Here is a 13,358-nt window from a genome sequence, read left to right on the forward strand (position 1 = left end):
TAGCTAAGGTTTGTGTTTTAATCCCATTAGAATCGTGGGTGTTTTTTTCAGCAAAACTGTGAAATTGTATTGATACTAAAAAAAACTTATTCTGGTTTTGTCCATGTTTATTTTTTTGATGGATAATTGCATCATTTCTGTTCATTTGGCCATAGTTTTTACTTTTCTAGTTTTCTTCCTCTTTTTCAGTTCTGTTTGTTGGGGTGTTAAATTAAACTCTCTTCCACAAATTGCTGTTTATGGGCAGAACTTCCCCTCCCCATGGGACAGTGGCTCAGAGGTTGAAGGCCCAGGTTATCAACAGTTCTGGTCTGGGACCTCATATTCCTGTCTGCCATGGGTTTTCTGCGTAGGGACTCCATTTGCTCTGACTGATACAGATACGGGGTTAAAGCACCAGCTCTTTCTGTCAGTCACTACTCCCATTTGCATTGCCACAGAGCTTGGAAGCCTTGCAGTGATGGTGTTGTCTAATTCATGCAAACAGGCAATACAAATCTGACATTCCCGGCCTTAAGCCTGGGGTAGCCCCACTCACGGTTTCTTTCCACCTTGGAAAGGTGCCACTATTACAGCTACCATCTGTTTCCTCTCCTCAAACACTATTTTAGCACTCTGCAAAAAGAAGAAACATCTGCAAATCGAAGAAGATAAACATATATGTAGTTCCTTAGTAAATATGTGTGCAGTGCTAGTATTTTAAGTATAAGTAGCATGCCTTAGCCATTTCAGCTTTAGTCAGTTTTCAGTAGCTCCAGATTTTCTGTCATATTCACAATTTGGGCCAAAATTTTACACTTCATTTCCCTGGCTTTGTCTTTTTGACAGGCAGGCTTTTGAAGTTTTGAAGGCTGGCTCACCTGTCTTGACAAATTAGGAACAGGTGTAGGAGGAATGGACTCACATACCACCTCCAAGTGGTGTCACTGGAAAGAGCTGGCTTACTGAAGGAGCAATGGGGGCACCCTCAGGCACACTGAAGGGATGTCGTAAAGTTGTGGGCAGCTGGTAGGACCTGTTCTGTGTGTCCTCCCCATTCCTACTTTTGAGATCTTGCCTGCTCTTTCTTACCCTTGTAGCATCTGTCCTTGGTTCACTTGATTTTCCAGTTTCGGAACCCCAAAAAATCTTTCTGCATGTGGCGGAGTGCTCGGTGTGCGTGTGTTAATTTGGCAGGCAGGCAGGTCTCAGAGTGAAGGGCATTAAATTACTATTTGGCAGCTTTGGCAGCTTTCTATGTAGCTGGTGGAATTGAAGAGATCCAGCTGAGAGCTCCAAAATCAGCAGGTTGTTGGTGCATCCACTGCGCCCAGGTAGCATTTAATGGTAGTGGGGGATGCCTCTGGCTGGCGTGAGCTTGCTGGCCCTGCATTTTGGCTCTCCTGCTCCCATGTTGAGCTTAACTATGAAAGATGCTCCTGATTTCCCAGGCCAGAAGGTAATAGAGCAGGCATGCTCTTCCTGTCATGAGGTTTAAAAATTCAAGAATAAGTGTAGGAGCTGCAGTTGAACAGACCCAATTAAGCTATAAGGAATGGATTGCTCATGTTTTCTATGAGCATGTACTGTTATGGCTTCCGCATGTACCTACATGGCATCCATTTCTTAGTATCCTAAATCAAAATCTTTATTTTACTACTGAAACAGCTGGATCTAGTGAACCTGGTGGGAGTAGGGTTCAGAGTTAGCAGCAGTCTTGTCCTTATTAGAGAGAGCTGCCTTTTTGGTAATCTGTGGAAAAATATTTTGATCAACATTAAGGTTGATTAAATTTTATTTTTAACCAAACTATTGTTGCTTAAAAATCGAATCCCAAAACGTTTCAGCTCGGTAGATTTTTTTCTTTTTTTACTTACAATAAAAAAAGAATAAATGCCCACTTGACTTTATATCCATGTGCACTTCTTTTTGGGACTGTCAACAATAACAACCTCTGTTATCATATCATCTGCCCCAGTCTTTCACTGGTTTTAATTGCAGTTGCTGTACTACAGTCTGTGCAGATACCTTTCTGCAGATGAACAGGAGATTGGGCAAAATAGGCATTAAACAGTAAACTATGGCATATTTGGAGTGGCTTTTCAGAGGATTGCAGGATGCATTATTGTCAGTCTCCCATTCAGTCTGTGGACTTTGGATGTATACACTTCAAGCTTTCAGAGCCAGGAAAGCCCTGCCTGGACGTACGTACTTAGTGATATTAAAGAAGAAAAAAACCTGTTACTTTGATGCATTTTTATTATCATAGTGACTCAGAATACTTTCTTGGCAGGAGTGTCTGGCACAGCTGCCTGCCACGCTTAGAACCGCAGAGAGCCAAACTGCAAGATTACCTCGTGCATATCAAATAACAGGGAACTTCTGCAGAAAAGGAATAGCACGGCGTGGGGACAGGGGTGTGATACGTAACACAGGCTGCGTTGTCTTCAAGGTGTTTGCTCTAAGCTGACGTGTCAAGCAAAGCCAGGGAGCTGGAGGCGTTTGATCACTCACCTTTTCCTTTAACAAAGCAGATCAAGCAAGCTCTGGAAGAGACTTGCGATTTTGTTGTTTCTGAGTCAGCCCAGCCCAACAACTTCTTAAGTTATTCGGGTGTCTGCAACAGTGCATTTCAGCTGGAAGTTTCAGCCTTTCATTGTTTCTTTTGTCTTGTCCTATTAAATATCAGCCAAATATGCTTTTATTTCAAACAGAAAAAGCATGATCTTGGATGCTTTTGTATGGATTAATCATTGTAGGTCTTTTGAGATAAGCCTGCAATACCATGTTAGCTATTTTGACTTCACTTTACATTCTCCAGTTATGCCCATAGCTGTATAGCTTGAGCATGAGCCACCTGGCTCACCGCATGTAGGAATGCAGGCATTGTGGTTGAGGCAAACTGTCTGGTAGTCCAGCCTTTAACAGCGCTGTGGGTGCAGCAAACTCAAGCCTTGTGAAACAGTGAGTGCAAGCACATGGTCCTGGGAGTAGGTAGAGGCAGGATCATCATCTTGGAGATTTACTGCACAGCCTGTGCAGTTTCAAACAGTAGATCCCTTACTTAAAGCAATCTTGCATATTAGTTATATCCTCGATCTGTCTCTGCTGGTCTTTCTGTGGCTTTTGGATTTTTGTACCAATGCTTTGAATTTCTTGGTGGCTGATGGGAAGTGCTATTTGGGTTGTGGTGTACCGGGGGCACGGAGCCAGCTGCTGGGCTTTCCATGTGGTTCCCTCGAGAAACGGGGAGTCAGGCACAATGACTCTGTGCTATGATTGAAAGATGCTGAACTTGGTTGCACAAAAGATAGAACTGGCTGTGAGTTTCAACATGAGAATAAGCTGAAATGGAGACGCCTTCTGATACCCACTCCCAAACATTTGTATCTTCATGTGAAGGCTGCGGGTGTTTGAGCTTGGGAAGATCCGGTGTGACGGGGCCTTAGGCAGTTAAATCCCTTTGAGGTCACAGGGGAAGACGGCTTCCTGGCGGAATGTGCTGTTCCAGTTGTGGTAAGCTGATAAAGCACAGTGCAGCGTGATACTACCTGGTTTTGAGGACATAGGTGTATAATGCTGCCCAGCAGCACTCTGCTGCCTTAACCTTGACAATCTGGGGAAATAGGTGTTTGATGAGTTGAGGACCGTGCTGCTGTGCGGTAGGTAGGCTCTTGTTCTCCACCTGTGCTGTTACTTCAGGGGTTTTAGTGCTGTTCCCCTTCACATGCTTGAGGCGTTTACCAAGTGCTGGTCTTACTGAAAGTCTTTCTGTCTTCGATATTTCGTGTAGCAGGCAGAAAATTTGCACCAAGAAGTGACTGTCCTAGTTCTTTTATAGTCTCAATTCTCGTTCAGACAGAAATGTATCTTCCTTTTCTTTCAGCTCCTGCCTATAGCCTGATGAATTTAGAAGGAGGGTGGGTTTGCATATGAAGCAACAAGATAATTGATATAAACAGAAAATAATGAGAATACACATAGCTGATTTTAAAAATGACTCTTCAGGCTACAACTTTTGTTATTAAAAATATTGAACAATAAATTACAGCTTTTCTGTAAACAGTCCCGTGTCTGGCTTCTGGGCTGGGCAAAGTGCTTTACTTTGGTCAGTATTTTGTCCTGGGCTGCTGGTTGTCACTCCATGTTACCCTGTGTTACTTACCGGGTTGGTCAAGGTTACCTCATGTCACAAGCCTGTGTTTTAACAGCAGCTTTGCAAACCCAGCCTTGCATCAGCTTTTGGCCTACACATGCAGTACGCTAAATGAACCGGCGTGTTGCGTGACTCATTTGTTTCCTCTTTCTGTGTTTACCTTGCATGTGTTACTACGGGCATGACACCTCCCCAAGTAACTGCAGTGGTAAGGCCCTGCCAAACTTTAATGTTCCCTACAGCTCTGTATCCTGCTGCCACTGAGTAGCTGTAATTGAATCGATTATCCCCTATTTCCATTATCTCAGCATTTTCAATTTTTTGATTTACTGCAGGGAAGAATGAGAGACTCATTTGGTGAATTCATGGGGAGAGACAAAAACTAAGAGCGGGTTTCTCTGATTCCCTGCCTGCCTCTGAGAGTGCCTGAACTCTCGGGCAGGAGCCTGCTGTGTGGCAGGGCAAAACGTACCCGTCTTGTCCCCTCTTGCTGCCATATATGGTGCACTCCTCTCTCCAAACTCCGGGTAATTCTTTCTTTTCAGCTTCCAGCCGAGTCTGTAACTTCATTCTTATTACCCAATGGACTTAACAAAGGCAGCTTGATGCTTTCTTTACTTAGCATTTCGCTTTTTTGACACATTTAACTCAGGCATTCAGCATATTTGTAATGGCAAAGTACATTTATATAAAGTGGGCAGTTCTTGTAAAAATACTTCAGAACAAAATAAAAGCTCCCACACAAACGTTCAGTGAAACAAAGTAGAGAAAAAAGCACATTTGTGTTTGAGGAAGGGATTTCCCCAGCTTACTTTGAGGACTGTCAACAGTGGAAGAAGAGAAGAGAAGGAGAAGGATGAGGTAAGGTAGCAGAACAGGTGTGTTTAGTTGTGCAGCTTGGATGAGAACAGAAAGCTGGCAGAAACAGGGTGGTATATAAAAGATTTTCTGGATGTTTTGCTCATAGATAGTCATTTAGTAAGACATGAAGCTGGGGCCCCCATAACACAGTGTCTGAAACACAATAGCTTTATGTTTAATAGTTATGATGAAATATGACCTACATACACAGAATCACAATAGTGATGAAAATTCATCATCATTACTTAATTCATGCTTGAGTAGATGCCAGGCTGTAATTATGACACAGCTCCAGTCTGCTCAGGACCCAGACATTTGCTGTGATCCTGGAACAGCTGGTTTTGTCGAGGACAGCCACAATCAAAAATCTCCTTTCTGGGTTCTGTGCGAAGGCTGCTGAGGCTGCGAGCGACTCGGGGGAAGTGCTTTGGAGTTCGATTTGAAGATACAGAGAGGTAAAGAGCATCTGAGCCCATTGGAGAGAGCAAGACAAAGCCATTGAAGTTGTTTGATGGTGTTTGAAACGGTATCAGCAGCTTACAGAAAAAAAAGGTCATTTCCACATCAGACAAATCACTTGTGAAGTAATATATGAAGTAAAGGTAAGAAAAAAAATTAAAACAACACATAGCATTCCCAGCTTTCTAACTGCATACTTTATTCATTTCCTTCTGCTGAGTCTCTTGAGTGTTTCTTACCCTTAGCTCATGCTGCACTTGCCTTTCAAGGACATTGCAATCTACCTCTGACTTTGGTGCCATCGTTGTTTCACAGTCAGTTCCTTTGAAAAGAGCGTATCTGAATTGCTTTGAGAGCACAGAGCCTGGAGCGGGAGAGGGATATTAATAGAAACAGCCTCTCTCTGTTGCTGTATGAAGATAGAAGATGAGTTATTTCAGTGTGGCAGGTGGAGGTGTTTTTCAAAGCAATTGTTTACATTTTTGAAGATCTAACAGGGAATTAAAAAGGTCTGGTAAAAGCTGGATGGCACAGAGGGCTGACATACATTTTGTATTAGGAGAGTAAAGGTATGCATTAAATACTGTGTTGTTAATTTTGCACATATCTTAAGTTGAAGTAGTACTAACAATTCCCATCCAGTCTTCAGAAAATTGGGAACAAACTTTTCTGCATCCTACCACCTGCCTTGTAAAACATGGAAACAGAACAGTTACTCTGGGCTTTATTTGACATTATTTTTAAACACCCCCTCACCCCCCTGGTGCTTCTTTTAGTGTAATGGTTCTGGACTGAATTCAGTTAAGACTCTGCCTGACATTTATATGATGCTGCAGGGAACTCTTATTTGAGCTGGTGAGAACAGGCAGGATTTAAATTTTTATCCCCTAAGGAGGGCGAGAATTTAGAGAGATCCAACAGTGGTTTGAAGAGAAATACAGGTATTAGAGACGGTCCCCATGTGTGGCTGCCAAGGCAGGAAGGGATCTGGGTGTTACCGTTTGGCGCTCGCGTTGCAGAGAAGCCCCTCCTGTTCCCCCCTGTTCCCTTAGGAGTTCCTCTCCCATCCTTTCCCATCAAGTAGCTGCTGACCTTTTGCACGTGGGCATTGCCTGAGCTGTGGTGTCGCTGGTGGCTCTCTGGTGTGCGTCCTGCCTGAGAAGGAAAGCAGGAGCAGGCAGTGGTACGAGAGAGAGGAGCCTTCCCTTCCCGCTTGCTCATTATCGCCACCGCCCAGGACCAGTAGCCTTGCAGGTTTGACAGCCAGTCTAGGAGTTTCCATGACACGGGAGACATGTAGTGCATGGCTGGTATAGTGAGTTAGCCCTATGACATTAAATGGGAGCAAATGCAGTATACAGTATTTAGGTTTAAAGATACACATGGAAGAAAAGGAAGCAAGACAACGTGGCCACCCACTCTCCACTCTCATTTCTTTTTGCTCCCTGCTCCTGGCAGCAGATCAGCTGTTGGGGTAGTGGTATGGTGGCTATTTTTGTTCATTACCCTCTGTGGGGCCTCAGAAGCCTCGCACACATATCAAGAAGAGGAAGACCCACAGCTCTGCTCGGTTCCTGCCGTGTGTGCATCACTGTCCTGTCCAGGGAGCTTGGGCCATGCCGAGTGCTGTGCCAGGGGTTTGCAGAGCCTCTCCCACCACCAGATCCTGCCCTACCTCCTGTCTGGGTCTGCATGGGCCACCCTGGCCCTCAGGAGCCCTTCGTCCCATTGAGCTGGGAGGGCTCCGCAGGCAGCTGCACCGTCTGCAATTTACTGGGGTTGTGAAGAACTCAGGAAGAAGTTACCAGAAGTATCAGATTTAAGTTTATAACGTCATTAATACTGGAGATCTCAGGCTTTGAAAATTACCATTGCATTCACAAAATACTCAGGGGGAAAAAAGCTTAGTTTGAACTATTTATGCCTTTAGAAAGGAATTTTTTTGAGAGTCAAATCCTCATTTTTAAAGTATGTTGCTAATAACACATTAGGCAATGAATTACTAAGTTATTGAAGTAGGAATAAATGAAACTGTGTTTGTTTTAAAGGCTGGTCATCTGCTCTGCTCTATTTTTGTTCCTGGGCATGGCACCACACAGCCTGCCAAGCCCTTTGCAGATGAGCTGTACCATACTCGACAGCTCCCTGCCTCAAGTAACTTGTTATCTGGATTAAACACAGCAAAAAAGGAAATGTCAGACAAGCATGGTGGAATTGATGAGGGAGGAACATTCCCGGCAAGAAATAAGGTCAGGCTCATCGGTGCACAGTACCTTCCGTGGGCTTCAAGCAGTTTTTCTAGCTGTACCTGCTCTTATTTGGGAGAATAAGGGGTGTGTGCCCCATGGTATCTCTTGGCAGGTCTCTTCCTCTGCTTGAGGAGGTGGCCGTCCTCTTGTGGTTCCTGCCCAGCTCAGTCACTGGTTTCCTTTCCTTGGGATGGGATGGGGTGGGATGGGAGGGAGGGAGCAGGGCGAGGGAAGCCTTGATACTTGGGTATCTCCTCCCCTGATAAAGTCAGGGCATGGCTAGGGTGGGAGCCCGAGGAAAAGGCAATCACCCTCATCATCCGGAGGTGGCTTGCGTGGCGTCTGTTTGATGATGACTGTAGGTAAACCTGGATATCCGGGGCTGATACCCGCTCTTGTTTTTCACTTAGTTGCCCCAGTCTTGTTCTTCACTTCAGTTGCTTCTATCAGTAAGTTTTGAAATAGCATTTTTGCTCCAATGTTGGTTTAGTTTTTGTCTTTGTCCTTTTTTTTTTTTTTTTTTTTTTTAGGAATTGATCTGAAATGGCGTAAAATACCCTATTCCACAATGCTTAATGCAGAACTGTGGTTTCATACCGTCTAAGTCAACACTTGGTTAGCTTGTTAGACTCTGACACACGTTAGATGGTTAGTCTCCCCAAAAAGAAGTTTCTAATGTGAAGCAGTAGTTTGACTGCTAGTAATAAACCACATTATTGCCACCTGATAAATGAGGCCAGTTGAAAAAAGCAAAACCAAAACCCAACAACAACCATTTTTAATAAAGTTTTAATTTTTGAAGCTTTTTGAAAATAGTTGGTCCCAAACTACTTTGCAAGAACACCTTTTGCCCTAGTTTGCCCTCAGCATGTAGATTAGAATGTTTTTCTTATTAGAGCTTTAGCCGTGTTTGTAATAAGAAGGCAGTTTTCTGCTAAATCTATCAGACAAAAGGAAGAAAGGAAATTTCAGTGATTTTTTTCAAATTGGAATTGATTGTAATATTTTTTTATTACTAAAAGCAAAGTTTCAACCAACTTCCGAGAAACGTTCATTGGAAAAAAATTCTTTTTTGGCCAAAAATTATTTTATGTAGCAAAAAAAAATTCTGTTAAAAATAATTGCTGGAAATTTATGATTAGCAATATTTAACAAAACAGTATTATTGAAGCAGAGGGAACTTGAATATTCTTGTGACTGCAAATACAATGTGGATTTTATTTCTAGATGCCATATTCAGAATCATGTAAGCCTATGAAAAAGGTTATCTTTTCTTTTACTGCAACGATAACGTAAAGTATGTCTGAATAAGCAAAATATCATCTAAATTTGTTCTTTCTTTCATTTCTAAAAACAGGCTAGAGACATTAGACTTTGCTGGAAAAATAAATAAATCATGATTCTTTCTGAAGGCAGCTGACAAAGACAGCATAATAAGATATGGAAAGAACCTGATTTTCTGTTTTATAAAACTGTGTCATAGGATGCATGACTGAAAGGCAAAATATAACATACTTGAGGAAATAATGGAGCTGCTTGCATGCTGAAATAATTGCCCAACACTGTCCAATTCAAGAGTTGTTCAGTTGTGAAGATTATCTCCTGTGAAGAGTTAGCTCCACTTTGTAGTTAGAGACTATGTATTCTTTTCAGCCTCTTGTCATGTAATTTGCACTTGCTTTATCTGGCTATCAGTTGCCTCTGGCAAGAACAATTAATCACTTAAAGTCAACTTTACACTTTCTTGAAAAAATAATGTTAGAATTGTACATGTGCGGTATCATGCTGTACTTGATTATGAATATTGGAATACTGGAAAAATGGAAAATGTTGGTCTCATTTGGCTTTATGCAGATGAAGTTTGCTCTTCTGGAAGTCTTGTCCTTATGACCTGTTTGCATTTATTGTGCAATACCTTCCCAGCCTACCTCTAGATAACATGACAGAGGTGTGGAAGGAGCTCTGTGCCAAAGCATTAGCAAATACTCTGACTGGTTGCAATGTAGAGAAAAGATGCTTCCATAAGCACATGGTTTCTCTTAGGCCTGCTTCTGTTTAATTGAGGAATTCAGATACCTACATAGAGAAAATGATTTTCAATGTCATTTTACTACAGACAGGTATTTGCACAGGCCAATTTTTTTCTAGTAAGGATGATCTGAGCTGCCTTCTACAGTGAGTGGAGAAGGATGCTGTCCTCTGGACACCCATCGGTATAGAAGCCAACTCCTCTGAGCTGCGTCTGGTAGGGGCTGCTCTCTCTCCATCCTGGGAGCCATCCGTGGATATTACTCACCTTTGGCTAAAGTTAAAATGCATTTTTAAACCACATGCCATCTGGTGAAACTAAGTAGTTGAAGAAAGAGTTGGTCCTACTTTTTTTCTTTGCCTTGCCTTCAGCTTCCCGTGGTGTCTCTTGCATCAGGCAAGAGATGGATACCTGAGAACTGTCTGAACCATTGAACTGGTTCAGTTTGTTGATTCAACAGAAAACTGCTTTTTTTTGTGTAGGGGAGAGAAGTGTGCTTACTGTCAAATCTGTAGGCTGCCCTGCCTCAGCCTGTCATCATCTGAGCTGGTACCAGGGCAGCAGTGGGAACGTGTGACTGTGGCACTGGAGGAACAGGGATAGGGTGGGCGATAGGGTGGGACTGTCCCTTCACTGGTGCTCTGCAGTTATTCCAGAGGAGAAACAGTGAAACTCCTGGTCTTTGTGACCATCTCCCATAATTTCTGTTTCCTGGGTTACTGAGTCAAGTACGGTCGTCTCTTTAGAAGTTTACTTGTCTTGGTTAACCTCAAACCTGAAATAGGTATTTTGTGGTGGAACATTATGGCTGTTGGTTTGTTGTCTGGCAAAGCAGGGAGATTCTTCTTGGTCTGTTTATTACAGTACTGTGGGTACTTGATTTCTGCAGAGATCCGCATGGATCCACTGCCCATTAAACCCGGTTTCTGGGTAGAGACTTTTTGACTTCTTGATGCATGCCTCTGTCAGGGTTCAAGTTAATTAATTTTGAGGTCACCAGTTATCTTGGGGTTCATTTCAGGGGGTGTAACATCAGGCTCTTAGTCTTCCATGTTGTGTCAGTTAGAAACATGTGACATTTCTGCTCGTTCCCTCCCCTGCCTGTAACTGAAGACTGCCATACTTTAAGATGTGATATCTGTACACAGTTTGTTTTTACACAAAAGTTAATTTCACTGCTGTAAAAGGTAGCAATAGTTATATGGCAGCACTTATCCAAACTCTTCTGCAGTTCTTCATGCCTCTTAAACAAATACTTGGTGCTTCAAGCAATACTTTTGAGCAGGCTTTGAAGGTGAAAACAGTATAGTTAGGAATTACAGTGAAATTCAGATTTCTAGTATGTATAAACCAATACTGGAATTCCTTCAAGTGCCAGATTTTTAACTCGCAAGGTGAGTAAATAGGATGCAGGTGCAACCAGTGATTGACTTAGACTCTGTGTTTCCCTTTGCATCTTGACCTTGCACTGTGCCTGAAGAAACCTGCAATAGGATGGTGATCTGGGAAGGCACAAGGCTGAAAGTTGAATATACAGATTGTGTCTGAAGTGTTACTTTTAGTTTGACATTTTGTTGTTACTTCGGTGAGCCAGTAAGTTTCTCTTCCTTTCTAGTTCAGTGAATATTATCATTAACAATTTACAGTTTTAGCATAGCTGAATCCAAAATTAAATGGGAGAAAAGAATCTGAAAAGCATTATTGCTTAAACTAAAGTAGAGACAAAGCATACATTATATTAGTAACAACTTTTAAGTATCTGCAAGTGATCAACCACAAGGATAAGAAGAACTAGAAGTTATTTATTTATTTATTTATTTTCTGAAGACACCTTTTTGATTTTTTTTCCAAGCCATCTCTTGAGAGCTACAAATATTGTTAAGGTTTGTCATTTATCCTGTTCTGACCAAGAAAAGCCCAAACACGTGGCAGGTGCATGCTGTTTTGCTAGCCTTGATATGAAACATACTCGTTTCCATTTAGAAGTCTATACTCATAATAAACCTATTTTGCAGCACTAAATCGTTTATCTTAAATGTTATCTGAGAACATTTTGGTCATTTACTGGTCATTAACTTTTATTAGTTATTTATAATACTTGCAAAGTTTACGTGAGAAATAAATATTTTTATACTTCCTACTTTGGATATGTTATCAGTTCTTGTTGTGTTGCAGTTTGATGAGAATATATTCAAGCTCTCAAGTCTCTTCTTGCAGTTGGAAAAGTGCCTTAAATCACGGATTTGAGACATAAGATACACTCTGAAAAGCGAACAAGGTACATCTGGGTTTGTCTGACTGACAAATGTTTGCTCCTCCAGGGCCTTGCATTTTTTGCTCTGTAGGCCACTAATCATCGTCTGTAAGATCATGTAAGAGTAGGTAACTCACCGAGGTGTTGTGTTTTAGCACACTTGATTACAATTTGTGTCCCTAAACAGCCAATACTTGTAATGTCAAAATAAGCTGTAATTAGGTTGTTTCTTATCCTGATGTCTAGTTTGCACATGTGCGCTGCTCTCACTCCCTCTCTATCCCTGCCTGTGTGCTAAGGAGCATTTCTTCATGGACACAATATGAACGGGATGATCCCGGAAAACAGCTTGCCTGTTTTCTTTAATACACTACAGCAAAACAGCTGCTCCAGTCAGTGCAACAAGTGCACAGGAATTCAGGCACAGCCAGAAGCAGTTTCCCTTGCATGGTAGGGTTCCTCTTTCCTCAAATGAGTCCTGGGAAGTTAACTCCCATCTTGGCCTTTTAGTTTCCCTCAGCTTCTATCCTAAGCAGGTCCCTCCTCTGGTCTCCTGCCTGAGGTCCACCTGCAGCACCCAGCCTCACACTACACCTCCTCTCCCAGTGCCTGTATCTCCTCTGCCCTCACTCTCCTTCAGTCCCTGCTGCCTTTCCCCAGCCTCCCCTGTACTAAGTCCCTTCACTTCCACAGCCCTCCTTGTATTGTCTCCTCTCATTAAAAGATGACTCTTTTTGCCCAACATCTTCCGTCACCCAAGTCCAGCCTCCCTTCCCCTCACACTGCATTCTCACTGACTGGCCTTCCTTGAGCTGGCACAGGCACATGTCCACCTTGCACCGGCAGCCGTGTTTATTCTGCTGGGGATCCTTCTGCCTCCTGCGCCTGGTGGTCTTTTGCTGGTGAGAGGAGGCAGGGGCTTGCACCAGGAAAAGGAGTGAGCTCCTGGCCAGATTGGGTGTTTCTGGGGAGCCGTGGCAAGCCCCAAGGCTGGAGGTGCCTTTACCCTTTCCTCTTGCTGTCATTGCACCACCCAGAGGTTATGGGCTTAACACATGTTATGGATAGAAAGCTACCTTCTGGGTGTGATGGAGCTTGTGTTAGGTGCCCAAAGGGGTTCCTGCTGAAATTAAAATCAATGACAAGCCATAACTGTTTGTCAGAACAGTTGAGGAGGTAGGAGGATGCTAATACAGTGTAGATAAGAGATGTTACTATTTGTCAGGACATAGAGGAAGTGGATCCTAAATCATCGCTGCCATAAAGATTGCATCACCCGGTGCCTAACAATAAAGACTACTTTCCGAGGTCCTTTGTTAGAGGGGCCCCCTTCAGAAAAGAAAGGAGATCTTGTTCAGCCAATCCTTTAAT

The 13,358-nt window shown here is 42.8% G+C and overlaps 1 protein-coding gene across 10 annotated transcripts in view; it reads left to right on the forward strand.

Annotated features, from left to right (window-relative positions):
• The window catches only part of MCF2L (MCF.2 cell line derived transforming sequence like), a 179,070-nt gene that overhangs the window by 39,560 nt on the left and 126,152 nt on the right, over window positions 1–13,358 (forward strand). The gene's annotated exons all lie outside the window — the stretch shown is intronic.

Source organism: Chroicocephalus ridibundus, chromosome 1 (assembly GCF_963924245.1).
Source record: "Chroicocephalus ridibundus chromosome 1, bChrRid1.1, whole genome shotgun sequence".
In the NCBI taxonomy this organism is placed as follows: Eukaryota; Metazoa; Chordata; class Aves; order Charadriiformes; family Laridae; genus Chroicocephalus; species Chroicocephalus ridibundus.